The 27,642-nt window shown below is 38.3% G+C and overlaps 1 long non-coding RNA gene across 3 annotated transcripts; it reads left to right on the plus strand.

Moving 5' to 3' along the window:
• Window positions 1–6,063: 6,063 nt before the first annotated feature.
• On the plus strand, window positions 6,064–26,923 carry LOC113898122. Of its 3 annotated transcripts, XR_003512540.1 has the most exons (4): window positions 6,064–6,536; window positions 6,660–6,730; window positions 9,950–10,036; window positions 26,881–26,923. It is a non-coding gene; the product is annotated as an uncharacterized LOC113898122 (long non-coding RNA). The 3 variants fall into 3 exon arrangements; XR_003512538.1 differs by having other exon boundaries at window positions 6,064–6,730; XR_003512539.1 differs by lacking the exon at window positions 26,881–26,923 and having other exon boundaries at window positions 6,067–6,730; window positions 9,950–11,390.
• Window positions 26,924–27,642: the final 719 nt, after the last annotated feature.

Consider the following 27,642-nt stretch of genomic DNA (forward strand, 5'->3'; position numbering starts at 1 on the left):
ATTTGATTTTGCCCTTCAAAAACTTTTTTCCAATCAATATTTGGCTAGCTTTGAGAAATCTGGCAATCATGCATTATTTGTTAATGATGATGACTGTCCCACTCACTTTCCCTCTGCCTTTGAAACCAAATCTGGAGAATACTTCTATTCAATAACGTTTTCCTTCTAAAACATCTGGCTACTGCATTTTTACCTCCCTTCTCAATTAGGTTCAAAATTGATATAACCTATGATTATCTGGTAACCATATTTGTGGAATAAACTAATGCATTTATTCTAAGTATCAGATACCTTGGCGGACAGAAGAATGAAACAGTTGAAATACAAACTGAATCAGAGAATCTAGGATATGAGGTTAATATGCACACAGTGATTGCAGGTAATTCTGAAGCCTTGTTTTTTTGTTTTTCTGAAGCCTTCATTATTGTTTACCAGTTGAATAAAGTGCTCAAAATAACTGGTTTATTTTTTACAAATATGTCCTGGTAGTGGAGATCTTTCATAAGCTATGGGTGATGGATGCCAGAAGTCTTGCCTTATGGTGACAGAGCAGAGCACAGAAGATAGTGGACCTCAGACCAGTGGAAGCTGGGGCATTTACATGAATGAAGGTGCTCAAAAATGTGTACAGAGATTACGGGACAGATTAGTAGAAATAATTCCCCAAAGTCTCCTATAGATATCTGAGTACCCTCAATGTCCTCCATGTCTGGGAAAGAATTCATGGAGGAAACCAGACACCTCGCATAGAGGGCAGTGGAATTTGGGGACACACAGGAGATAATTACTCAAAGTCCACAGTTTACCTTAGGGTTCACTCTTGGTGTAGATTCTATGGATTTGGAAGTTTGTTTCTAATTGTAAGTTGTAACCACACTTTTTTCTAATAATGCTGTTGTTTAGTTGCTAAGCCATGTCTGACATTTTTTGTGAACCCGTGGACTGCAGCCTGCAGGCTCTTCTGCCCACGGGATTTCTTAGGCAGGAATACTGGAGTGGGTTGCCATTTCCTTCTCCAGGGCATCTTCCTGACTCAGGGATCCAACTCGCATCTCCTTCATTGCAGACAGATTCTTTACAACTGAGCCACCTTTGGGTTGGAGAAGGAAGTGGCAACCCACTCCAGTGCTCTTGCCTGGAGAATCCCAGGGACGGGGAGCCTGGTGGGCTGCTGTCTATGGGGTCCCACAGAGTCGGACACGACTTAAGCAACCTAGAAGCAGCAGCACCTTTGGGTTAGTCCCTTTCAAGAGATTTATTCACTTATTTACATTTCTTTTTCTACTGTGTAAAATGTATTTATTTGAAGAGCTTTAAAAGTCATATAAAATGTTTCTGAAGAGGTAAAAGAGGTGAATTTCAGGAGGGAAAAACTATTCCAGTATTACATTTGGAGTCCTTGTAAATGGAATTAGCTTGTTTCTGTGAGTAAATTTCCCAGTTATCTTGGGGATTTTCAAAGTATTATGAAATAGTCAACGAAATAGTGTGTGAAAAAAAAAATTAAAAAAGTATCTCAGGGTATAATGCCTATGGGTATTCCAGTACAAGTTACATCAAATTAGATCATTATGGAGGTGGCACATAGAATTTATTCATTCATCTAGACTGTCAGTTATGTGCCACATTTTCAGCATGTTTCATATGAATATCCTGGAGCCAGGGACAGACGATGTGTCCTGAATGAACACACCCCACTGCCATACTCTCAAGAAACTTAAAGACAGACAAAGAGGTTGTTTCACTGAGTTATATGAAACTAGGAGGTGATGCAATTACACACAATCGCCACTTGATCGGCAGTTCTTCCAGACTAGAGGGGGAACATAGAAAGCAGGATGGCAGTAGATGCTTCATAGGTGGCATGCCCCTTGAGGTAAGACTTGAAGCAACTGACGAAAATGCAAGACAGTCATCTGAGTTAGCTTTCACATGAGATAACTGTCTCATTTGCCAAATGCATCATTACTACTATTAGAATCATACTAACCAAACATGATGGTGATAGATGGGACAGCAATCTTGGAGGGAGAAGGAGTCATAAAACTGAGAAATTAACTAGACCTGGCCCTCTGACCTTCTCTCACATAATTTTTACTCCAACAGACATGGTACTCTAAGCTTAGTGCTAAATCATGGACTTTTTAATCAAATTGAAGTACTGCAATGATAACTCTGCAAAATAATTTCTGTAAGAAGAGTGGAAGTACACATTATTTTGTTTCAATTGGAGGCCTTCTCTGTACCCTCATTGAATTGTTTTCCTAGATGTAGCAGGGCTTCTTTTTCTTTAGTCCTTCTGCCTCTTCAGTCATAGATTAACGGCTCTACCCTTGGAAGTTTTCAGACTTTGGAAAAATAGCAAACAACATAAATGCAAAATATGTTAGCAGGTAGAAGATTTATGCTCTGCTTCCTTTACTTTGGCATATTTGGATAAAACATCAAGACACTGAAAAGTCTAGGAAAATGGAAATCTTGATTTAGAATAAGTATCCCCTCTCTCTCTATTCTCTGTCTCTGTTTACTTCCAGCCACTCTCCTGTAACCACATTCATAGACATTTTATGTGTTTCTGAACTTGCAAATCATACCATCAATCTATCTGTAAACACACACACACTTTTTCATCTTTTTCCTATAACACATGCTTCAATGGATTGGGTGCTGAGATCAAACAAATAAGACATGGTCCTTGCTTCCCTAGAAGTTCTAGTTTAAAGCAGACAATAGGAACACAAACATACAAACATTCATGCAGCTTTGCAAACAATTACAGTAATGAATAATGCATATACATGTAAAAAATGTCAGTATACACCACCATGTGTAAAATAGATAGCTAGTGGGAACCTGCGGCGTAGCGCAGGAAGCTCGGCTTGGTGCTCTGTGTATGAGCTAGAGAAGTGGGATGGGGCCGTGGGAGGCCCGTGAAGAGAGGATCCTTGTACACACACAGCTGATTGCCTGGTGCCTCAGTGTTAAGAACCCGTCTGCCAACGTAGGCGATGCAGGTTTGGTTCCTGGGTGTGGAAGGTCCCCTGGAAAAGCAAATGGCCACCCAGTCCAGTCATTTTACCTGTGAAACCCTATGGACGAGGAGTCCGGTGAGCTATCGTCCATGGGGTTCTCAAAAGAGTCAGATAAGACTTGGTGACTCAACAACAACAAAATTAGCTGATTCACTTCATTGCACAGCAGAAACTAACACAACATTGTAAAGCAATTATGCTCCAGCTTTAAAAAATGTTAGTAAATACGGGTTATGAGGGAGAAAATGGAAAGTGAACTGAAAAACCTTTCAATGGTTAGAACTGAAAGAGGACTTTGAGACTATCAAGGTCAGCAGGCTCATTGTACAGAAGGGAAATCTGCCAGCACTGTTTCAGAGCGTGGGTGAAGGGGAAAGAAATCATAACATTACCTTCCATTGGTGGAGCCAGGCTCTTTGTAGGTCAGATTTCTGAAGGCTCTGAGCAGAAGGGATTGAGCTCTCTGTCCAAATGATGAGATACGTTATCAAGAATTTTTCAAGTGGTGACACTTGAAAAGGCCTTCTAAACCCCTATTTGGACTCAAAACCCTTCTCTTGTACCTTTAAGTAATCCCTTTTCTCAGAATCAGATGCCTTGTGCAAATCTTCTCTTGCCATCTCAAACAAGCCTCCCAGCTTTTTGCCAAAGACACAGAAAATGGTCTCCAGGATAGATTTCAAGGTTTCCTGATGGTCAGACTACTGCTGTTAGGTTTCAAAAAAGGTATTCCTGATTTCTGGGGTAAAGGATGAAGCTACATAGCACCTTTTCCCCCAAACACTAGCTTTTCTTTCTTTTTCGAGTGGTCCGAAGCCATCAAAATGAAAGACCATGAAAGTCAATTTTAACAAGTCCAGCTCAATATAACTGGGTGCAGAGGATCTTCAAATGTCCTATTTTATTCAAAATGCTATGTGGAGCAGAACAAGTAGTAATATAAAATGAATGTCTATCTTTTTTGACCCCAAGTTCAACTGCATTATTAAAATATAAACCCTCATTTCCAAATATTGTAATACTCTGAAAAGAACCTATAACATAAAAATGTTGAAACAGGCTTGACTTTATTTTGGAAACTCTGACTGTCACCAATTTATCCCCAAAGGGAGGCATCAGCATTAATATTGACAATACATTCCCTAAAATAGCCACCATGGAGTCCTGCATACACGGTGTACTCAGGAAAGCTTGCTCATCAATTTACTGACTCACTAAGACTGTTTCTGCTCTGTGTCATCAATTTAAAACATCTTTATCTGGAAATAATTTATAGAAATCCATGGTCCTTGAAAATTAAAAAACATACTGTATTGTTTTCAGATTTCACCATTCTGTTTTCTGATAAACATTCAAATGACAAGGCAGGCTTCAAGAACAGTCATTGCAGCCTCCTTTAATCCTTTTTCATGAGTTGTCCTTTCTTTTTCTTTCTTTCTATGTTTTGGCATCAATAGAAAGCCCTATATTTAAATATTTAATCTAGAGGAGATTTCATTCCTGTTGGAGAGTTTTGGTTGATCAGTATGTCCAGTGATAATATCATCTCATTTAAGCCAATAAATCATCAAAACCATGAACTAAAGCCTCTGGTATAAGAGCACCCCCTTCCCATAAAAACTTAAAAATCACGTGTAACTAATGTTATTTAGTTCCCTGAAAAATATAAAACTTGCAACCTACTTGCATTTAAAGTTAAAAAACTAAGCATTTTCATTTATTGAAGCTATATGATCTGCTTTCTACAAGAAGTTTGAAGGAGCTTATAGTGGAGAGAAGATAGCATAAACAGGGCAATGGAAAAGAAATGGAAAAGAAAACTTGAATATCAAAGTAAAAGATATGAAGATTACACCAGGAGAGTAAGCAGATTATTGTATTTGTTTCTGATTTTCTGACACTTAATGTGAATTTGTACTTCTATTTCAAGACCCAGGTCAGACAGCACCCTCTCTGTGAAGCCTCTTCTGAGTACCTAAGGGCCAGAACTCTAGTGGTCTTTTATACTTATGCTAATATGAGTACCTATCTGATTTTGTTGCAGTACTACTTATAAATCATCCTTTGTTTCTACGGTCAACTCAACTCGCTAAAGTCAGGAACCTTCACCTTTCTTAGGTCCCTATTGTTAAAACAGCATTTGGCATCCTCCAGTAACCTGATTTTCCTCTTCTCTGGATACTTTTGCAACTTTCCCATTATCCCTTGAGTTCTGAGGTATCATGTGTAGATGAGTCTTTCTTTCTGAAGACTTGCACTACCTTTCTTTGACTAGGACAAAACATGTATTAGAAATTTTTTCTAATACATATTACATTATGTCTAAATTAAATTATGGCTTTTTCATTTTCCCTACATTCTTTTCTAAAACTCCTAAAAAAAAAATCAGAGCCCCTGAATTGATTTTCAATAATCCATCCCTATTCTACTCATATATTTAATTCTTTTTCAATGTTTTGTGAGTTTATCAACTTTATCTTTCAGAATAGATCACTAATTTGGTATGTTTGATTTCCTTTGTAATTGTTCACAAAAAAAAATTTTTAGTTCCAAAAATGTTTGCTTATTTTTAGTCGTAATCTGGTTTTCCTTTCTTCTTCCTTTTTCTTAAATATATTTAATATTGAAACAAATCTTTCTGAGAATGTAATCAGAATATTTAAGTTCTCTTACCTTCATTGAACTATTTCTTTTTCGTCTACAGTCATTCGTTCTGTTCCTTTAGCTTGTTTCTTGGCATCCTTTGCATTTAAGAAAATCAGAACTAATTTTTTTAAACTCTCTGATCTTTTAGTTGGCAAATCATACTTGTGAATAAAGGACTTTATTGATGAATTAATGTAGCTGTTGCACCCTCTCTGAGTAGGTCTGGATCTATTTCCTCAAAAAGGCTTTCCCTGGAAGTGAGCAGGCTGTTTTCCTGTCCGTGTGTAAATACGTGAGGATGTGTCAACGTGGAAGAATGATTTACGGATGTGTGGCCAGAAGGTAAGCAGGCTACCTAAAATGCCAAAATAACAAAAAGGTTACTCTGAGAATTGGGTATTTCAGTATGTTTTTCTCCTGACTTGAGAGGTCTTTCCTCTTACATTCCTTTTTGTGGTTGTACAGCTTGATGTCCATTCAGCTGGGCTTCTGTCGCAAGAGACAGATGTCACATTGAATGGCTAGACCATCTTAGGCAGTTTATTTAATTTCTTTAGGAAGATGTTCTCTGGCTTAAGCTAAGGAAGAAATGCCTCTGCTGTCAGTCAATTTGTGGGGAAGTGGAGAAAAGCCACTAGAGTCCTGTTAGCCGACAGATTTTTAAATACTTATCTTGACGACTGGTTTCAGTTCTCCCCCACCCCCATGCCTCCTGACTGAACTTGGAGCTTTTCCCAACATACCCAACACATCTCCTCTGACTGTGCTGGACTTCCTGTATGCTTTCTCCCAGTCTGGATTATTTATCAATAAGAACTTATTCTCTGGAAATCATTCACAATTTCATTTGTGCTGCTGGTATCACTTCTTATTTGCTTTGCAACTATGGATTTATTTTCCCTGTAAAACAACTTTGATGTGTAATGGAACTGGGAAGGCAAAGGATAAACCCACTCCCTATGTTCTCCGTTTTTTAAATAGGGGCTCTGTGAGCTTGGATTCCCAGTTGGAGTTTAGATTTGCTGCTTCATTTGGCCTCTGAACTTCCAAAGGTAAGCATTTGTTATCTACTGTACTTTTAAATGTTTATTCAACTGATTTGCCATTCTTTAGAATGTTTCCTATGTCTAGTTATTAATCTTTACAAAGGTTCTAGTTTTATTCAGAAAATTACAAAAGCCAGACTCATAGAAATTATCTTTGGGTCTGTAATAGTGTTCAAAAAACATGAAGGTCAGCTGAACTCAGGCTCAGGGATGAATCTGATACCTGAGTCACAGGTGTCAATACAGCTGTGAATATTAAAGGGATAAAAATGTCCTTGATACAGATCATTTAATAACAACAAGAAGTAGGCTGCTTAAGTGTTTTTAAATCTTCTTAGTTTCAAAAAGTGTATCTAAGGTCCAATAAAAATCTGAATAATTGAAAGCATACATATAATATATGCTGTATCCTAATATAATATATAAGTACTATATATTATATATAAATATGTATAATTATTATATTTATATACCAATTTTTCTTAAAAAAGAAAAACAAAAGTAGCTCTCAGTTTCTTCATCACCTTTGATAAAAATTATCTTCTAAGAATTCTATCTAATTCTCTTCATGAAAAGTCACCAGCCATATGCTCATTTAATCCCACAATTAGAGTCTGTCTTCTATTACTTTGCAGGCAGTGAGAATGAGAGGCCCTGACCTTCTCAGATTGCTCTGAAATCATAAGGGCACTTTGAAAAGACAGTAGCTGTAGCTTCTCTCTTGTCAGTTATTTAGTTTCAATACTTTATAGTAATTCCAAAGACAAATTACATTTTCATTCTCCTTTGTGTTTCTCCATATTGATTCAGGCTAGAACATGGGTTTGTCTTTTGCTTCCTGGTGAAATTTATTTCATTAAATCTTTTTTAATAGGATAAAGTATATATTATGTTCCCCATATTTTTCTTTCTGTTTCAAACATACATTAAGCCACCTTTCACATACCTCAAAATACACTTTAAACCTTACCCAAGTATAAAATCATTGTGAAATTAAATATAATCTCCTGTAACCAATTAGTTAAAAAAAAAAAAACAATGTGTTTCATTTATCATTTCTAATTTTTCCAGTGAAAAAGTCAATATGCATCAGATTAGATGACATGAAATTCATTTCACTGAATGAAGTCAAAATGCAAGACAATGCAGGAATATAATACTATATATGAAAGTGTGAAATGTACACATAAGGGTGAAATGTAGACATAAGGACTTAGGTGGATTAATGTGGACTGAAATACACTTCTCATCAACATTGAAGTAGGGACATAATAGCTACTGAATAAATGGTTATTGAATTAACAAAACAAATCATTAAGCAATGATGCTATCACATTGCAATAGCCTGATGCATTCATTTCAACCATAGGATTGTTCCTCATTACGGAATTTGATTTATATTCCATACTAACATTTCTTTACATGGTTTCTTCTTCTAGTAACCTGTGGGATCTCTGGGTGCAAGGACTGTGTCTTATTTATTTTTATACCACAGTGCCCAGCAGCATACCTGACACTGTTAGATGCTTAGTGATTTTTCTAATTGAATTGAAATCAGTTCAGTTCAGTTCAGTTTAGTCATCCAGTCGTGTCCGACTCTTTGCAACCCCATGAATTGCAGCATGCCAGGCCTCCCTGTCCATCACAAACTCCCGGAGGTCACTCAGATTCACGTCCAATCGAGTCAGTGATGCCATCCAGCCATCTCATCCTCTGTCGTCCCCTATATTAGCTAGACAAAATAGCCTCTCCCATTTAATAAGTCTAGGAAAATTCCTAGCTCTAATAGATGGGCTTTTAAAGATGGTACTTACTGGGAAAACTATTTAGCTATACTAGCTTCATGAAACTCTCCATTCTCAGAAAATGACACTTAACAGAACACAAGCCAACATCTGATTTATGCTACACATATCACTGTCTGGTGAAGCTGGTCAAATTCTCAATAATTGTCCAAGTTGCATTTTTCTCCTTCTTAAAAATTCTCACTCGGTTCCTTATCTGTTCTTGCATGGTTTCCACTGCAAATGGGACACTGGTGTTGCATCTCTGAGGACCACCATCCACCCACTGGAAACAGTTGTTTCCACCCACTGCACTACTGTTGTCCTAGATGTTTCTCTAACCCAGGGTCCTAACACTAACTGCATGTACTCGACCAGCACCAAAGTGACTCTCAGCCTCCACCTGAAAGTGGTTTAAGGAGTTCTCCAGCAGCTCTCTGCTATCCCAGTGTATCGTATGCTCAGGAGCCTTGGCAGTAAAGTTAGTAGTAAACTGAGCGCTGACACACCTCTATTACAACATGTACAAAGATTTATTCTTCTCTGCCTTTTTATATGCTGATATCTCCAGCAAAAAATCCATATAAAATGCCACAATCAATATTTTATAAATTTTTCATTAAATTAACGAGCACCTTGATGAAATAATACATTAATCAATGGATTAAGAAAGCTGCATGTGCTTGGCAGAGCTGTTTACCTGGACAAGACTGCCTTGTTTTCTATTTCCTGTTCTCCAGCACCAGGGCAGCCAACTTCATGCCTTTTCTTTTTCGAGATTTCAGGTAACTCCTTGCCTTCTGTTCTGATGCATTTAGAACTGATAGATATAAATATCCATATAAATATAAATATCTGACACATATAGTGAACTGATAGACTTTCTATAGCTGGCATCCCAGTGGCACTGGACAAAGCACCAGTTTTCACTGGAAACCCTTTTATAACTCTATTCGAGGGATTTCTTCTGATTTTTTTATATTAACATCACAAAGGACTTTTGCCTTTGGCATAACCACCAAAACAAGCTGAATAAACTATTGCACTATTTGTTTTTAATCCACCAGAGCGCTGAGGAGGCAAAGAACCCTAGTTGATTCAGCTTCAAAATGTTAACAAATCCTGCTCTTATTTCTGGTGAGACACATGCCCGCTCTCATATTTGTTGAGTCGTTGTTGGGTCCGACTCTTTGCAACCCCATGGAGAGCAGAACATCAGGCTTCCCTGTCCCTATCTCCCAGATATCTCCTCACTATCTCACTTTTAGTGGAATGGAAAGAGAATAAATATCTTATTAAAGGGTATAAAGAGGAAGAAACAAGCCACAGCTTGAATGAACTTCTAATGACCATGGGAAGGCTGGCCTGACAGATACAATGCCAAGAAGACCCTGTGAGAGAGCGAATCCACACTCACCCAAGGACCCTTTTCCATACACAGGTCTCCATTTGTAATACACTTACAGCTGAGAGCTGGGCTAAGGACCCTCCTGGGAGAGCCTCCAGTGTGGCAGCCACAGAAACTAAGGTAGGCAACTTCAGAAGCCTGGAGGTAAGAGGAACAGAGAGCAAGCCTCCCAGGCAGCTTGCAGTGACCCTCGCAAAGCTAAACGCAGAGGGGGAGGGCAGAGAGAGATTATCTGTAATACAAAAAGAGCTGGCAGCTGAACTATAAACTGGAGACAAAATCTCCATGGTTCAAAAAGATAGTGACTTTGCTGTAAAATGCAAAGATATCTCTGGAATCATGCTAGTATCCAGATGTTAGACTTATCAAAGAGGGATTATTGAATAATGACAATAAAAATACCAAAGGATCTTGTGGGAAAGATGGACCACATGTGAGGAGATGAGGAATTTTAGTGGAGAAATGTAAAACCCTGCAGGAGAAATATAGAAAAGATAGAAATGAAAAATGTTACCAGAAATGAAGAATTCACGGCTTCACAGTTGGGCACGGAGGAAAACATTGGTTCACTGGAAGTCGGGACAATAGAAAGTATCCAAACTGAAATATAAAGTGGAAAAGAGTCCCTCTCTGTAGATCCATAGTAAATAGTCAGCATTGATGTAAAAATAATTTCAGGAGGAGAGGAAGGAGAGAAAATGAAAAAAGGAAATATTTAATAAAACATTGGATGAGAGCTTTCCAAAATTCAAGAAAATCATCCTCTCCATAGATATCAGAAACTCAATAAAACCAAAGCATAACAAATCCAAGGAAAACACATATATAGGCATATGATAAACAAAATACTGAACACAAAAGATAATGAAAGCATCCTGAAGAAAACAGATACATTTCAACAAAGATATGTTATAAAAGATACATTGCAAAAAAGATACCAAAAAAGAACCACAATATGTGTGATGTCTGACTTTTCAACAGAAAGGAAGCTAGAAAAAGGAGGAACTGCACCATTAAAATGCTGAAAGAAAAAAAAAATGAAAAAGAAATTAACCTAGAATTTTATTTTCAGCAAAATGTATCTATAATAATAATAAAGAAAAACATTTTCCTACTGACAAAAATCAGATATAGCTTTTATCTAGACTATTTGTACTATAAAACAAATACTTTAAAAAGGCAGAAAGAAAATAATAGATTAAACCTGGATCTACAGGAAAGAATGATGAACATCAGAAACATAAAATATATTTTATAAACTATATGTACCCTTGTATCTTTTCAAACTTTTCACTTTTTAAAATAAAAATAATAATGTATTTGGGGTTTATAACATGTGTGAAGTAATATATAATGCCATTAGAGCATAAAAACTGGGACCATATGTTTAAGACTCATGAAAAAGTATCCAATTATTTAAAAGTGGACTATGATAAATTAAAGATACTTATTTATATTATAGAGTAGTTACTAAGCATATAACAAACACACACAGAGGTATACACGCACACACACCCACACACACAAAAGGGTACAATAAAATACGAAAAATACTTGATTCACCTAAAAAAGGCAAAAAAGGAAGAACATATTAAATAATGGATAAATATAAAACAAATAGTAGTTTCATAAATTTAAACACTACAATATCAATAATTGTCAGACAAAATGAAAAAGCAAAGTTCAATAAATGCTATTTATAAGCAACACATGATAATTATAAACAGTAAATACTTGAAAGTAAAGATGTAGAAAAAGCTATACATGCAAACACTAAACATAATAAATCTGGTATGGCTTTATTGCAAACCAGGGGTATCCAATTGTTGAACTCAAAACAAGACTCCCACTTCTGACCAACATAGAGTAAGAGAGGCTGAATTTATCCTCTTAATTGAATCAACCAAATAGAAACAAAATAAAGGAAACCACCATTCTGTATGTACTGGGCAGGAGGCAGTGAAGAATAGTCACTCCTGAGGGTGAGGAGAGGAACCAGATGAGACCAAAGGTTCTCCACAGAGGGTCTTGGTGCGGGGGGTGGGAGGGGGGGGTTCCAGAGTGCAGCACAAAGTGGGAGAATGTCTTTAGAACCATACAGATTCCCCGAGTTGAGGAGACCAAGGAGGCTACAGTTCACAGGATCGACAACAGGAATCAGAGTGATAAAAGGAATTAAATATCTACCACATCATGGTTTTTACCTCATTCAACAAATTGTGTTGATGGTTTTTCCTCCATAACAGTACTGATCAAATCTGGGGTATTTATTATTCTTCCTTGAAATTTCAGTAAGGCTCAAGCTTGGTTGGTTGAAGATGGTTGTTGTTGGTGGTGGTTTAGTCACTAAGTCATGTCTGACTCTTGTAACCCCATGGACTGTAGCCTGCCAGGCTCATCTATGCATGGGATTCTCCAGGCAAGAATACTGGAGTGGGTTGCCAACTTGGTTGGTAGAAGATAGCTGCTATGGGGTAATTTAGCATAAATCACTTTCACTTTTAGATAGTAAATGACCAAAAGTGCATTAGTCATCAAAAATACTTCTTAGCTCATCTTCAAGTATTAGACCTTTCCTGTATCACAGCAGGGAGAAGGCAATGGCACCCCACTCCAGTACTCTTGCCTGGAAAATCCCATGGATGGAGGAGCCTGGAAGGCTGCAGTCCATGGGGTCGCTAAGAGTCGGACACGACTGAGCGACTTCACTTTCACTTTTCACTTTCATGCATTGGAGAAGGAAATGGCAACCCACTCCAGTGTTCTTGCCTGGAGAATCCCAGGGATGGGGGAGCCTGGTGGGCTGCCGTCTATGGGGTCGCGCAGAGTCGGACACGACTGAAGTGACTTAGCAGTATCACAGCAGAGGCCCTTCACTACACTATAACCTCAACCACTGAGCAAGCACAGTTATATATAGTATTAACAGTTGCTTGGTTTCACTCTCTAGCTGACTGAGTTTTAGCAAGGGATGAAATAATTTTTACTGACAAAAATGTAGATGGTTTACATAGCCCTTTACAACTTGGGCTGGAAACTTTAAAAGGAATATGATAAACACCCTCCCACACTCTTTTCAGGCTACTTGTAGATTAAACAATATCACATCTGTTTGTGAGTCAAAAGACTTACTCTATGGCTTTTGCATTTTATCTTCATGTTTTCTACTCTCATAAATAATACATACATGACTATGCTGCTGCTGCTGCTGCTAAGTCGCTTCAGTCGTGTCCGACTCTGTGCGACCCCAGAGACGGCAGCCCACCAGGCTCCCCCATCCCTGGGATTCTCCAGGCAAGAACACTGGAGTGGGTTGCCATTTCCTTCTCCAATGCATGAAAGTGAAAGGTGAACACTGTATTTTAGTCACTATTATTACATTCATACCTTTATAACTTTTTATAACACACTGTATTATTTATATAATCTCCTGAGATCATATGGGAAAAACATTCACTGTAAATGATATGAAAAATTACTGCCTCTTACAAAAAAAAAAATGACTTGCATAAAGAATTAATTCAATAATGCAAAGTGCACTTTTATTTAGTGGACTTATTTATCATCCAATGGAGAGAAAAGACAACCGTGTCTACCCTCCTCAAACATATTCCATTAGTTTCAAATGAGTTGTTAAGGAAACTGTGATTCAGGATATTAGGAAAGACACCAAAACTAGAAAAGATGAAGTACAACAGATCACAGAATTCATCAAGTGCAGGTATGAGTTTAGCCACAGGGATACAGAGCCAGCACGAGAGGCTTAGGGAGCTGAATCTGGAGCAAAGTATTCGAGAAGAGACCACTGGGTCATGCTGGGGTCTGAGCTACAAGGTGAGGTCTCAGTGGAAATTTTAATACCTTCCAATGGGAGAGTAAAGATTAGTCTTGTTTTCTCCAAACTGTATTTCTCTGACATTTGTACCAACTGTAGAAACAAGCTTAAACACAAAGCCTACAGTGTTTGAAAGGGGTTCTGGTTTGTAGGCTCCAATTACATCTCCAAGAAATAAGTGTGTACCTTGGTTCTTCGAGGGGCTTCTCCGAGGCTCAGACTGTAAAAATCTGCTTGCAATGCAGGAGACCCAGGTTTGGTCCTGGGTCAAGCAGATCCCCTGGAGAAAGGAATGGCTACCCACTCCTGTATTCTTGCCTGGAGAAATTCATGGACAGAGGAGCCTGGCAGGTCACAGTCCATGGGGTTGCAAAGAGTCAGACATGACTGAGCGACTCACTTTCACTTTCACTTTGGTCTTTTGAAGCTTTGAAACAAGACACACCCTTCTCCTTCTGCAATAGCCTATTTGGCCATAGTTTTTCTCAAAATAAACTATTCCATCCATAGGAAAATCTGCTGATGTGGGCAATGTCTCTCTTGATAACGATTACAGCAAATCACTTCCTCAGCAGTCAGCAGGCACTACCACATAATCTGATGATATATAGAAAGGATAACTGGCCTTGAGCTTGTGACTCATTCTACTTTTCCAGAAAAACAAAAACAAAAACAAAAACTTTCATCATCACTCTTTCATCTCTACCTTCTCAAAGTTTTCTCCTCTCTTGAGATAGTATTAGTTCAATAGGCATTTGCATTGATGCTGCTTTTTCTAACCATGGTGAGTATTTTTAAATGAATAGTTTTTATTTTATCTGTAACCATTCATTATAACGATTCCTTACCTTTTGCTGAGATAAGAATGCATTAACAGCCTAAATAACATGCATCATATGTTCAATGAATTTTTTTGGTGTGTCCTTTCAAATTTTTCCTATACTCAAATAACTTTGCACTTCCAATGAGCTCATTTTTGTTTCCATCATCATCATAATGCCTCTTCTTAAAACTCTCTTTCCTTTTGTATCTGTTGACCGTAACAATTAATAATGGCCAACAGCATCACAGCATGAAAGGCATCAAGCCTTTAAACACTCACTGAAAGTGATTTTTAATCAGTTAAATTCAATTTTTTTTTTAATTTAACAGTTTATTTAATTTTTAATCTTAGTAAGCACTTACCATAAATGTATACATTTCAGTTAACTTACTTATCTGCATTTATATTATGTGAAATGTATTTATAAGGATAGACTGAGGAGAAAAATACTACATTTATGAAGCTAGATCAGTAATAAATTGCTGTAGAATTATCTTCACATTTTTAGTATAGTGTTTTCCTCCCTGATTTTTTCAAGATATTGTCTTGAAAATGATTTCACTGCATGTCTTAGAATAAAATAAATCTTCAAAATACCTTTTTTAAAAAGACAGAACTCAATAAATGCTCTTTCTAGGGGATGAAGGAGACCCAGAGACTTTTAAAACCCGGTTTGTATAAAAGCAAAGACCATTTTTAGTGCTATCTTAGTCATTATTCATATTTAAACAATAATAGTGTGAAAATGATAGTAGCAATTTGTATAAAAGCAAAGACCATTTTCCATGAGCTATTGCCTCTGTGTGAAGAGTCCTTCTTCTTCCATATTATTCCTTACCTTCAATTCCATACAAGTACAATTCTATACAGAAGCCACCTCTTTCAGTCAAACTCTCCCTGATTGCATCATATGGTAAATATTTGTATCTCCCTCAAATTCATATGTTGGAATTCTCAAGCCCAAAGTGATGGTGTGAATAGGTGAGGCTTTTGGGGGTAATTACGTCATGAAGATGCAGCCCTCGTGAATAGGATTAGTGCCTTTATAGAAAGTGACCCAGAGAGATCCCTTGCCCCTTAACCTTATGAGGACACAGGAATAAATCAGTGATCTGAAAACAGAAAGAGGGTCTTCATGAGAACCCTACTATGCTGGCACCTTGATCTTGGCTTTCCAGCCTCCAGAACTTTGCAAAATAAGTTTCTCTTGTTCTGTTGTATATTACTCAGTTTTTGATATTTTATTATAGTGGCTCAAATTGACTAAGACAGTAATCTAGCCAAAATGTGGGACTAAAATGTTCATACTTCCCTGCTCATGCCAGTTGTCATGGTAGGCAGATTTGAGTCACTATTCTTTTGGATCACAAGTTGAAAGATGTCATCTATACGTAAAGCAAAAAACTGTAGGTAAATTTGCTTTCTCTTTGTCCCATCCACCAGCCTGAAAGCTCTGTGAGGGCAAAATCTAAGGTCAATATCTCTAGTACATTCCATCACAAGTGTTCCATAATAATAAAGCTTAGTGTGTATTTTCTGAATTCAAATTAAAAAAAAAAAACACAAATTTATAAAAATCTCTGATTTCAGAGGAAAGGCAAAATTTCTTGAGTCACCTTTATCCACTTGCAATTGAACAGCAGAATTACCTAGGCAGATTTGTTTGAGGCCACATATACTATCTTCTCCACACTGAATATGCTCTCATTTAAAAAAAGTTTCCAGAAAATAGTACTATGTGTTTCTGATTTAAAATCATAGAAATAAAATAATTTTTGATATTTAATATGCTACAATCACAAGGCAATGAAGAAATAAATATGTATATGCAGGCCTTGTGAGCATGTGAAGTGAGTGCAATTGTGCAGTAGTTTGAACATTCTTTGGCATTTCCCTTCCTAGGGACTGGAATGAAAACTGAATATTTCCAATCCTGTGGCCACTGCTAAGCTTTCCAAATTTGCTGGCATATTGAGTGTAGCACTTTCACAGCATCATCTTTTAGGATTTGAAATAGCTCAGTTGGAATTCCATCACCTCCACTAATTTGTTCCTAGTGATGCTTCCTAAGGCCCACTTGACTTCGCACTCCAGGATGTCTGGCTCTAGATGAGTGATCACACCATCATGGTTATCCAAGCCATCAAGATATTCTTTGTATAGTTCTTCTGTGTATTCTTGCCACCTCTTAATATCCTCTGCTTCTGCTTCTGTTAGGTCTATAACCTTTCTGTTCTTTATTGTGCCCATCTTTGCATGAAGTGTTCCCTTGGTATCTCTGATTTTCTTGAAGTGATCTCTAGTGTTTCCCATTCTATTGTTTTCCTCTATTGCTTTGCATTGATTGCTGAGGAAGGTATTCTTATCTCTCCTTGCTGTTCTTTGGAACTCAGCATTCAGATGGGTATTTCCTTTTCTCCTTTGCCTTTTGTTTCTCTTCTTTTCTCAGCTATTTGTAAGAGTTCTTCAGACAACCATTTTGCCTTTTGAGTAAGGTCATATTCAAAATCCTCCAAGGTAGATTTCAACAGGACATGAACTGAGAACATCCATATGTTCAAGCTCGATTTAGAAAAGGCAGAGGAACCTGAGATCAAATTGCCAATATCCCTTGGATCATAGAAAAAGCAAGAGAATTCCAGAAAAACATCTACTTTGCTTCAATTGACTATGCTAAAGCCTTTGACAGTGTGGATCACAACCAACTGGAAAATCCTTAAGAATGGGACTAGCAGACCACCTTACCTGCCTCCTAAGAAATCTGTATGCAGGTCAAGAAGCAACAGTTAGAAAAGGACATGGAAAAATGAACTGGTTCCAAGTTGGGAAAGGAGTACGTCTAGGCTGTATATTGTCACCCTGTTTATTTAACTTAAATGCAGAGTACATCATGGAAATGCTGGGCTGGATGAAGCACAAGCTGGAATCAAGATTGCTAAGAGAAATATCAACAACCTCAGATATGCAGATGACACCACCCTTATGGCAGAAAGTAAAGAGGAACTAAACAGCCTCCTGATGAAGCTGAAAGAGGAGGGTGAAAAAGCTGACTGAAAACTCAACATTCAAAAAGTGAATGGGACGGCATCCAGTCCCATCATTTCATGGCAAATAGATGGAGAAATAATGAATTTAGTCACAGACTTTTTCCTTGGGCTCCAAAATCACTGCAGACAGTGACTGCAGCCCTGAAATTAAAAGATGCTTGCTCCTTGGAAGAAAAGCTATGATAAACCTAGACTGCATATTAAAAAGCAGAGACATTACTTTGCCAACAAAAGTCTGTGTAGTCAAAGCTATGGTTTTTCCAAAGAACTGATGCTTTCAAATTGTGGTGTTGAAGAAGACTCTTGAGAGTCCCTCAGATTGCAAGGAGATCAAACCAGTCAATCCTAAAGGAAACCAACCCTGAATATTCGTTGGAAGGACTGATGCTGAAGCTGAAGCTCCAATACTTTGGCCACTCAACGTGAAGTGCTGACTCATTGGAAAAGACCCCGATGCTAGGAAAGATTGAAGGCAGGAGGAGAAGGGGACGACAAAGGAAGAGATGTTTGGATGGCATCACCAACTTAATGCACATGAGTTTGAGCAAGCTCTGGGAGATGGTAAAGGACAGAGAAGCCTGGTGTGCTGCAGTCTATGGGGTCACAAAGAGTTGGACACAACTCATGACTGAACAACAACAATGAAAATGTGCACGACCTGCACTTATTTGTATACTATACATGTGTATATATACATGTGTATATACATATATATACTATACATACTATACATGTGTATACTTACTATATATGTATATACATATGTACATATTTAGAGGTAAATATGCATGTGTATATTTACCTATGAGTTTATTTACAGATTGATGAATATATAGGCAGATGAAATGGAAATAGTAGTGAGATACTTTATGTCTTTAAACCTAAGAGTTGTAAATGCGAAATTCAAAAAAAGAATAATATCAATTTTTTTGAATATGCACAAAGATGATTTAATTATTATAGGGAAAAAAAAGAAACAACAAGCATTTTTCAAAGTATCACATAAGCCGTTGTGCCCATTAAGGTATTAATCTGGCTTTCTTATAAATGGAGGTGCTTCTATATGTTGTCCTTCAATATTTCTAAATGCACATAAGGCAGGAGATTTACTAAACTTTTCAAGAAAAAAATTAGATATAAAGCATGTGTGGGACATCCCTGGTGGTCAAGAATCTTCCTGCTAATCCAGGGGTCATGAGTTTGATCCCTGGTCCGGGAGGATCCCAGATGCTGTGGAGCAACTAAGCCTGTGTGCCACAACTAGAGGCTGTGCACTGCACCCAAGATCCTACGTGCCACAACTAAGACTCAGCACAACCAAATAAATAAATAAACATGTTTCACAACATGTTTCCATCTCACCAGAGCATTTTAACAATCAAAAAGCAAAGTTGAAGCTCATTTTTCAGCTTTAATTCTGTAGTGCCAAAGCTGGCCTTGAGTATAATAAAAACAAATGAGAGAAGGAGGGCCTTCACGATTACTTTTAGATGATTATGAAAATTATGTACTACAACTGTCAAACAGATAAAATTGAATAAAAGAATAAGTTGTATATATGCAGTATCATAAAGATAATAGTCAACTGTAGCAAAATACTAAGCATAAAAGAAACGTAATTACCTGGTTAAAATCTGTACCCTTCCCCCATTCAGCCCTTATAGAGAGACTATTTGTTTTCTCCTGCTGCATAGCAAACTACCCAAAATTTGGCAGCTTAAAACTTGTAGACATTTAGACTCCACATGTAAGTGGTATTATATGGTATTTGTCTTTGTCTGACTTACTTAGTATAATAATCTCTCTGTCCTGTGAACTTATTTACAAAACAGAAAGGGACTCACAGACATAGAAAACAAACTTATGGTTACCAAAGCAGAAAGAAGTGGGCAGGGGGTGGATAAGCTAGGAATTTGGGCGTGACATACACACACTACTACCTATAACATAGATAAACAACAAGGACCTACTATATCGCACAGGGAACTCTACTCAATATTTTGTAATAATCTATAATGGAAAAGAATCTGAAATAGAATATATGTATCTAACTGATTTACTTAAATATATACCTGAAGTTAGCATGACATTGTTGGTCAACTGTTTTTTTTTTTGTTGTTTGTTTGTTTGTTTGTTTTACAAGTTGTTCAGTCGTGTCTGACTCTTTGGGACCCCATGGACTATACAGTCCGTTGAATTTTCCAGGCTAGAATACTGGAGTGGGTAGCCTGTCTCTTCTCCAGGGGATCTTCCCAACCCAGGAATCGAACCCAGGTCTCCCGCATTGCGGGCAGACTCTTTACCAGCTGAGCCACAAGGGAAGCCCTGGAATACTGGAGTGAGTAGCCCATACCTTCTCCAGGAGATCTTCCCAACCCAGGCATTGAACCGGGATCTCCTGCATTGCAGGTGGATTCTTTACCAACTGAGCTATGAGGGGAGCCCACTTCAATAAAAAAGAAAAAGAAAAAAACAGACACGTAGTTTCAGCAGACCAGAAATCCAGGAATAGCTTAGCTAGATAGCTGCTGCTGCTGCTGCTAAGTCGCTTCAGTCGTGTCTGACTCTGCGACCCCATAGACGGCAGCCCATCAGGCTCCACCGTCCCTGCTAAGACTCACTATTTCTCATGGCCTGCAGTAACAACTAGGTTGGGTAGGGAGGTCTTGAAGAAGAGCCCTTTCAAGCTCACTCATGTCACTGTTGGAGGCCTTACTCCCTCACCATGTGGGTTTTTCTACAGGGTTGCCTCAAGGACTTGAAGCTGTCTTTCCACAGCTCTGAGCTATCCAGGAGAGAATGAGAGAGCTCAAACACCCACAAGATAAAAGCCACAATCTTTTAAACCCAATCTTGGAAGTGGCAGCCTCTTACTTCTGCTGTATTCTGTTTACTGGAATCAAATCACTAACTCAAGCCTACACTAATTTCCTGGTATCACACAAAAAGGATTATATGAAGATCATTAGATGTCATCTCAGAAACTTTCTACATCAACCTGAAAAAGAACACTGCAAGCAATTTTGGTAATATCCTAATTCACAACTCTGATGATGCCAGCAATTAAACTAGGTAAGGCTGTAAAAAGAGTAGGAATTTGCAACCCACTCCAGTATTCTTGCCTGGGAAATCTCATGGACAGAAGAGCCTTGAGGGCTATAGAGAATAGGGTCACAAAGAGTCAGACACAACTAAGCAAGAGCACACACGGAGAGATGTAAAAAGGGTAATCAAAATCCCCATCAAAGACACAGACAATTACTTCTACAAATCAGGATGGAAAAATGCCCAAAGTCTCTGACTGCTGCTTCCCAGTGGCTCAGATGGTAAAGAACCTGCGTACAATTCAGGAGACCCAGGTTGGATCCCTGGGTCAGGAAGATCCCCTGGAGGAGGAAATGGTACCCCAATCCAGTATTCTTGCCTGGAGAATTCCATGGACCGAGGAGTCTGGTGGACACAATCCATGGGGTCGCAAAGAGTCAGACACGACTGAGCAACTAACACACACACACACACATAGAAGCTGAATACCGCCCTCTGATTGTTTTCTCAAAGTTCCACTGAGAAAGATATCTTCCCACTCAATAGCTCCCATGCCCCATGGAACTGTGGAAGAGGTCTAGTAGGCTCCAAGCTGTGTTTGAAAGGATTCGAGCCCAGGAGTCAGAAGGACTGCAGTCTGGTTCCAGGTCTGATGATAAGTTTTCTAGGTATCAGCACCTCTAGGTATAAATGTTTTAAAGAGCTCCTTATGCCTTGCCAGTATTCAATAAATAACAATTGGAAGAAAAACTGAGTAACACTACTTTCATGAGGCATTATCATTGTTATTCTGCATATAAAATATAAACAAAAGTCTCATTTGAACTGCTTACACTTTACTCAATGCCTAGACTTAAAACATCAAGTGAAAGTCGACAACTGAGCAACTGAACACAATGAAAACATCATTGCTGTAATTAGTCTTTCTTAAAATTGTAATTAACTCTTGACTGCAGGGTGTGTATATATGCATAGGTATTTCATGAATATTTAATTGGGGGATAATTTTGAATTTACTGAAAGGTTGCAAAGTTAGTACAAAAAGTTTCCATATACCCATAACATAATTTTTCCTAAAGTCATCATCTTATGTAGGAATAGTGCATTTGACAAAAATGAAGAATAACATTGGTAAATGATGATTAACTCAACTTCAGTCTTTATTAAGATTCTACCAATTTTTCCACGAATGTCCTTTCTTTGTTCCAGGATCCAATCCAGAGCACCACAATGCATTAAGTCATCTGGTCTCCTGATCTCCTCCAATCTGTGCGAGATACTCAAATCTTCCCTTATTTTTCACGACCATAACAATGTTGAGGAGTAGTGGTTATTTTGTAGACTATCCTTTAGTTTAGCTGTGTGGTATTTTCTCATAATTTGGCTAACAACATGACTTGAGACTTAGTGACTAAACAACAACAATAACAAAGGTTTGAGATAAAAACATAAGATAAGCTGACTGCTCATCACATCCTATCAAGGGGTACATGATATCAGCATGAATTATTACTGATGTTGTTAACCTTTATTCTTTGCTTAAAATGCTATCTGCCAGCTTTCCCCACTGTACTCTTTTTGTTTTTCCCTTTACTATACCCTCTCAATAAAGATGAAAGTCACTACGCTTAGCCCACAGTCAAGTGGACCAAAGGGCACATTTTATTATAAACATTATGCTGCTGCTGCTAAGTCGCTTCAGTCGTGTCCGATTCTGTGCGACCCCATAGATGGCAGCCCAGCAGGCTCTCCTGTCCCTGGGATTCTCCAGGCAAGAACACTGGAGTGGGTTGCCATATCCTTCTCCAATGCATGAAAGTGAAAAGTGAAAGTGAAGTCACTCAGTCGTGTCTGACTCTTAGCAACCCCATGGACTGCGGCCTACCATGCTCCTCCATCCATAGGATTTTCCAGGCAAGAGTACTGGAGTGGGGTGCCATTGCCTTCTCTGATAAACATTATACCCAGTGGCAAAATTCATTTTGGAAATTTGAATATGAATACGCCTTATCTCTAAACTTAAACCTCTACGATTTTTCATAAAAATTCATTTCCCAGTAAATGCTTCCTTACTCCATACTTCTCTCTCTTTAGGTCTACCTCGGAGAACATTTTGAACAGGAAAAAGAAGTATGAAACATTTAATCATTATCCTTTTTATTTTATTTATTTATGGCTGCCCTGGGTCTTCATTGCTGGATGTGGGCTTTCTCTAGTTGCAGGGACTACTCCTCGCTGCAGGGCACAGGCTTCTCATTGCGGTGGCTTCTCTTGCTGCAGAGCATGGGCTCTGGGCCCCCCAGAGTTCAGTAGTTGTGGCACATGGGCTTAGTTACTCCAAAGCATGTGGAATCCTCCCAAACCAGGAAAGGAACATGTCTCCTGAATCTGCAGGCAGATTCCTAAACACAGGACCACTGTGGAAGTCTCCCATTGTTTTGTTTTGTTTTTGATTGCAAGGCTAATGAGATTTTAGTTCCCTTAACAGGAATTGAACCCAAGCCCTCAGCAGTGAGAGCCCTGAGTCCTAACCACTGGCCCACCAGAAAATTCCTAACCATCACTGAAGGACAAAGCAGAATAGAAACTACTGTCAAAATTGCAGTAAATATTAGTCATTTATCCTCAAGTCAGTACGCAATGGTTCTGATGATGTATGCGGAAACAAACAAAAGCAGAAAAATTGATTTTTTAAGAACTGGAAAAAATCCTGTATCTATAATTTCATGGCAAACACTTTAAATCATTCTGATTTTTTTAAAATGACAGTTAATTAGGCTAAAGATTTCAGAGACAAACTTTACAAAGTGATCTGTCCTTGCTAGGATTCTAACTCAAAGATCTTTCAGATTTCAGTCCTCCCAATTAGACTGTATGAACCCTGTCCACAGCTCTGAAGGGGATCTTCACCCATCTCAAAGGGCTAAAAAATAGCTGTTTGCACAACAGAGTCTCGTCTTTCCTGAAAACTTAAAATAACAACATTTCTCTGTATCCCCTTCATTATTTAAGAAGCTTGGGTGTGATTCTCAAAGTAATGATTTGTGTTGCTGAATTTTGAGACTGGCAGAAAACAAAAAAAAAAAATCTCTCGATGAAGAAGTCCTACAGCTGTGAAATATTCTCTCCCTGACACAGTTTCAGTCTGGAGGCATTTAGACTATGAGTAAGAGTCTTAGCTTTTACTGGCTATGTGTGGGTTGTTTGGTTTCTTGGCAAACATGTTTTGCATGTTGAATGTTTCCCATGAATACTTTGTTTTTGTTTCATGTTTGGGGGCCTCTGGTTCTAGTAGGTAACCAATAAATTAAGCAAAACAATTTAGATATCCCCTTTTTTCATGCTTTGGTTATACAAACTTCAGAGGAAAGTGTTTGGGGCCTAAATTTTCTACTTAATTGACTAAAGTTTAGATTTTTGTTTTGCTTGTTATAAGCCTTAAATGAGTTAGTAATTTCCTTTGAGGGTAGGGATTATCTAGTGTTTATTTTTTTCTACAGGCCTCCATACAGCATTCAGCATAACACATGACTTCAAAGTAGAAAGGGGAAAAAAAAAAAACAAAAACCCAAAAACAAAACAGAAAAAAACGACAAACCATTTTAGATTTTACTCATTCCTAAAAATTTTATAAAATGTTTATTCAGAAATGAATACTATACTACTAAATCAGGATATAGCTTAAATATACAGTGACCAAAAGTTACACCAGTATTTCAGTAACATTTTAATACAAATCCTATGTTAAATATCAGTTGTTCTCATTTATTTGTACAGTAGTCTGCATAGGCTTCCCTGGTGGTTCAGAGGTTAAAGCATCTGCCTGCAAGGCGGGAGACTTGGGTTCGATCCCTGGGTCGGGAAGATCCCCTGGAGAAGGAAATGGCAACCCACTCCAGTATTCTTGCCTGGAGAATCCCATGGACAGAGGAGCCTGGGGGGCTACAGTCCACGGGGTCGCAGAGTCAGACACGACTGAGCAACCTAACTTTTCACTTTTTCTTCTGCGTATTTACTTTTCACCTCTCTACTAAATTTCTCATAATTAACTTTTAAGAAAAATCTAAAACTCTTTCCTTTTTTCTATTCTTTAAGTTGTCCATTGTGTTACACCAAGAAATCAGCCTATTGAGATGAAACAACAACTCACACATATTCATGTATAATCTCACCTTATACATTATCTCACTGCATCTCCTTTTCCATTCTACTATCTAGGCTCACATCCTTATCACCATGGCAGTAACCACCTACTATAGCCAGTTCCTTCTTCATTTCATTTTTCAAATTATTAATACATTTATCCTTATAAATCATTTCTTGATCTTATCTCTTTCTTACAAAAATAACAGTTCTTTCTTCGTTTCATTTTTCAAATTATTAATACATTTATCCTTATAAATCATTTCCTGATCTTATCTCTTTCTTACAAAAATAAGTCCAATAATTTTCTATGTCCCATAAAGTAAAAAAAGAAAAAGAAAAAAGACTCCTAACAAACATTTCAAGAAAAATACAACATACAACAAACCAAGAGTTTATGGAAAAGAACATATGAGATGAAAATAGAAACATTAGATAGGTAGATAGCTAATAGAATAGACATGAAGATGCTAAGTCGCTTCGGTTGTGTCCGACTCTGTGTGACCCCATAGACAGCAGCCCACCAGGCTCCCCTGTCCCTGGGATTCTCCAGGCAAGAACACTGGAGTGGGTTGCCATTTCCTTCTCCAATGCATGCAAGTGAAAAGTGAAAGTGAAGTCGCTCAGTCATGTCCGACTCTTTTCGACCCCACAGACTGCAGCCTACCAGGCTCCTCTGTCTGTGGGATTTTCCAGGCAAGAGTTCTGGAGTGGGGTGCCATTGCCTTCTCCAAGATATGAAGATATTTCTCTATAATTTGAGGGGCTTTATTTGCTCTTTGGTAATGAGAAGTACTGAAAGATTGTTAGCAAGAAAGTGATACACTATTTGTATTTTAAGGACAGCTTTCAGACTTTATTCAAAAGGAAGACTAAAAAGGAACTGATAGAAAATTTGGACAGAAGCCTATCTCAGTTGAGTACAAGTAAGAGATAAGTGGGTAGAAAGAAAGAGATATAATCAGGAGAAGAGTTGAAGGTACCTGATGACTGATTAGAGAACAGGATGAGGAAGCTGAAAGAACAGAGAAAGACTTGAGGTTTCTAGTTTGGATGGTTTTATCAATAACAAATATAGGAGATATTAGTGGAAGAGTAGATTTGCTTGTAAGTGGAAGAGCTGGGTGGTTAGTGATGGGAGTGAGGTATGAAGAGCCTGTTGAATTTAGTTTTGTATCTGTTGAGGTTGTGTATCTTGTGGAACATACACAAAAGGCATTTAATATGAAAAAATTAGGCAGGATTCTGTGTATAATGTTTCTTTTATTTCCTGTAGTGTTCAGTACAGTGCTTTTAGCTTTCAATAGAAACTTACTTGAGTGAGCAATTATGGTTGAGGGAATGAATAAGTGAACGATTGCATTCAGGTTCCCAAACAGCAGAGGGATGTTCATAATTTTCCTCTACACCATCCTTTAGGTTGGCTCATGAGCACCTCAAAGAGAGAAGGTCCCAGTCGAGTTCTCTGAAGGAAGATACCCTGTACTACCAATGTGATCAAGCACCAGTGGCCATGTCCCATTTACTTGGTTCACAGAAACAACTAGCAAAAATAAAGTGCCCACTGATCAACCTCCAAATGTTCATCTATGCACAAAAATATGCTAACAGAAGCAAGAAAGGGTTTTGTGAATGAAAGTAGTAGTTGCTCAGTTGTGTCTGACTCTGCGACCTCATGGACTGTGGCCTGCCAGGCTCCTTTGTCCATGGAATTCTTCAGGCAAGAATACTGGAGTGGGTTGCCATTCCCTTCTCCAGGGGATCTTCCCAAACCAGGGATTGAACCCAGATCTCCCACATTGCAGGCAGATTCTTAACCATCTTAGCAGTTCAGTTCAGTTCAGTTGCTCAGTCATGTCCAACTCTTTGCAACCCCATGAACTGCAGCATGCTAGGCCTCCCTGTCCATCACCAACAGTGCCCCTTAATGCCCCATGTGCTTGGAATTTATGTTTATTTTGTGTCTTCTCCTCCCCCACCATCCTCCTTTTAAAAATTTCTTTTGTTTCCTAGGGCATCTTCTCTTCTTTTTGCCTTTGCTTTCCTGTTCATTAACTTTATTTATATGCAGAGTACATCATGAGAAACACTGGGCTGGAAGAAGCACAAGCTGGAATCAAGATTGCCGGGAGAAACATCAATAACCTCAGATATGCAGATGACACCACCCTTATGGCAGAAAGTGAAGAGGAACTAAAAAGCCTCTTGATGAAAGTGAAAGTGGAGAGTGAAAAAGTTGGCTTAAAGCTCAACATTCAGAAAACGAAGATCATGGCATCTGGTCCCATCACTTCATGAGAAATAGATGGGGAAACAGTGGAAACAGTGTCAGACTTTATTTTTTGGGGCTCCGAAATCACTGCAGATGGTGATTGCAGCCATGAAATTAAAAGATACTTACTCCTTGGAAGGAAAGTTATGACCAACCTAGACAGCATATTCAAAAGCAGAGACATTACTTTGCCAACAAAGGTCCTGCTAGTCAAGGCTATGTTTTTTCCTGTGGTCATGTATGGATGTAAGAGTTGGACTGTGAAGAAGGCTGAGCACCGAAGAATTGATGCTTTTGAACTATGGTGTTGGAGAAGACTCTTGCGAGTCCCTTGGACTGCAAGGAGATCCAACCAGTCCATTCTGAAGGAGATCAGCCCTGGGATTTCTTTGGAAGGAATGATGCTAAAGCTGAAACTCCAGTACTTTGGCCACCTCATGAGAAGAGTTGACTCATTGGAAAAGACTCTGATGCTGGGAGGGATTGGGGGCAGGAGGAGAAGGGGACAACAGAGGATGAGATGGCTGGATGGCATCACCGACTCGATGGACATGAGTTTGA

Source organism: Bos indicus x Bos taurus, chromosome 9 (assembly GCF_003369695.1).
Source record: "Bos indicus x Bos taurus breed Angus x Brahman F1 hybrid chromosome 9, Bos_hybrid_MaternalHap_v2.0, whole genome shotgun sequence".
NCBI classification, from domain to species: Eukaryota; Metazoa; Chordata; class Mammalia; order Artiodactyla; family Bovidae; genus Bos; species Bos indicus x Bos taurus.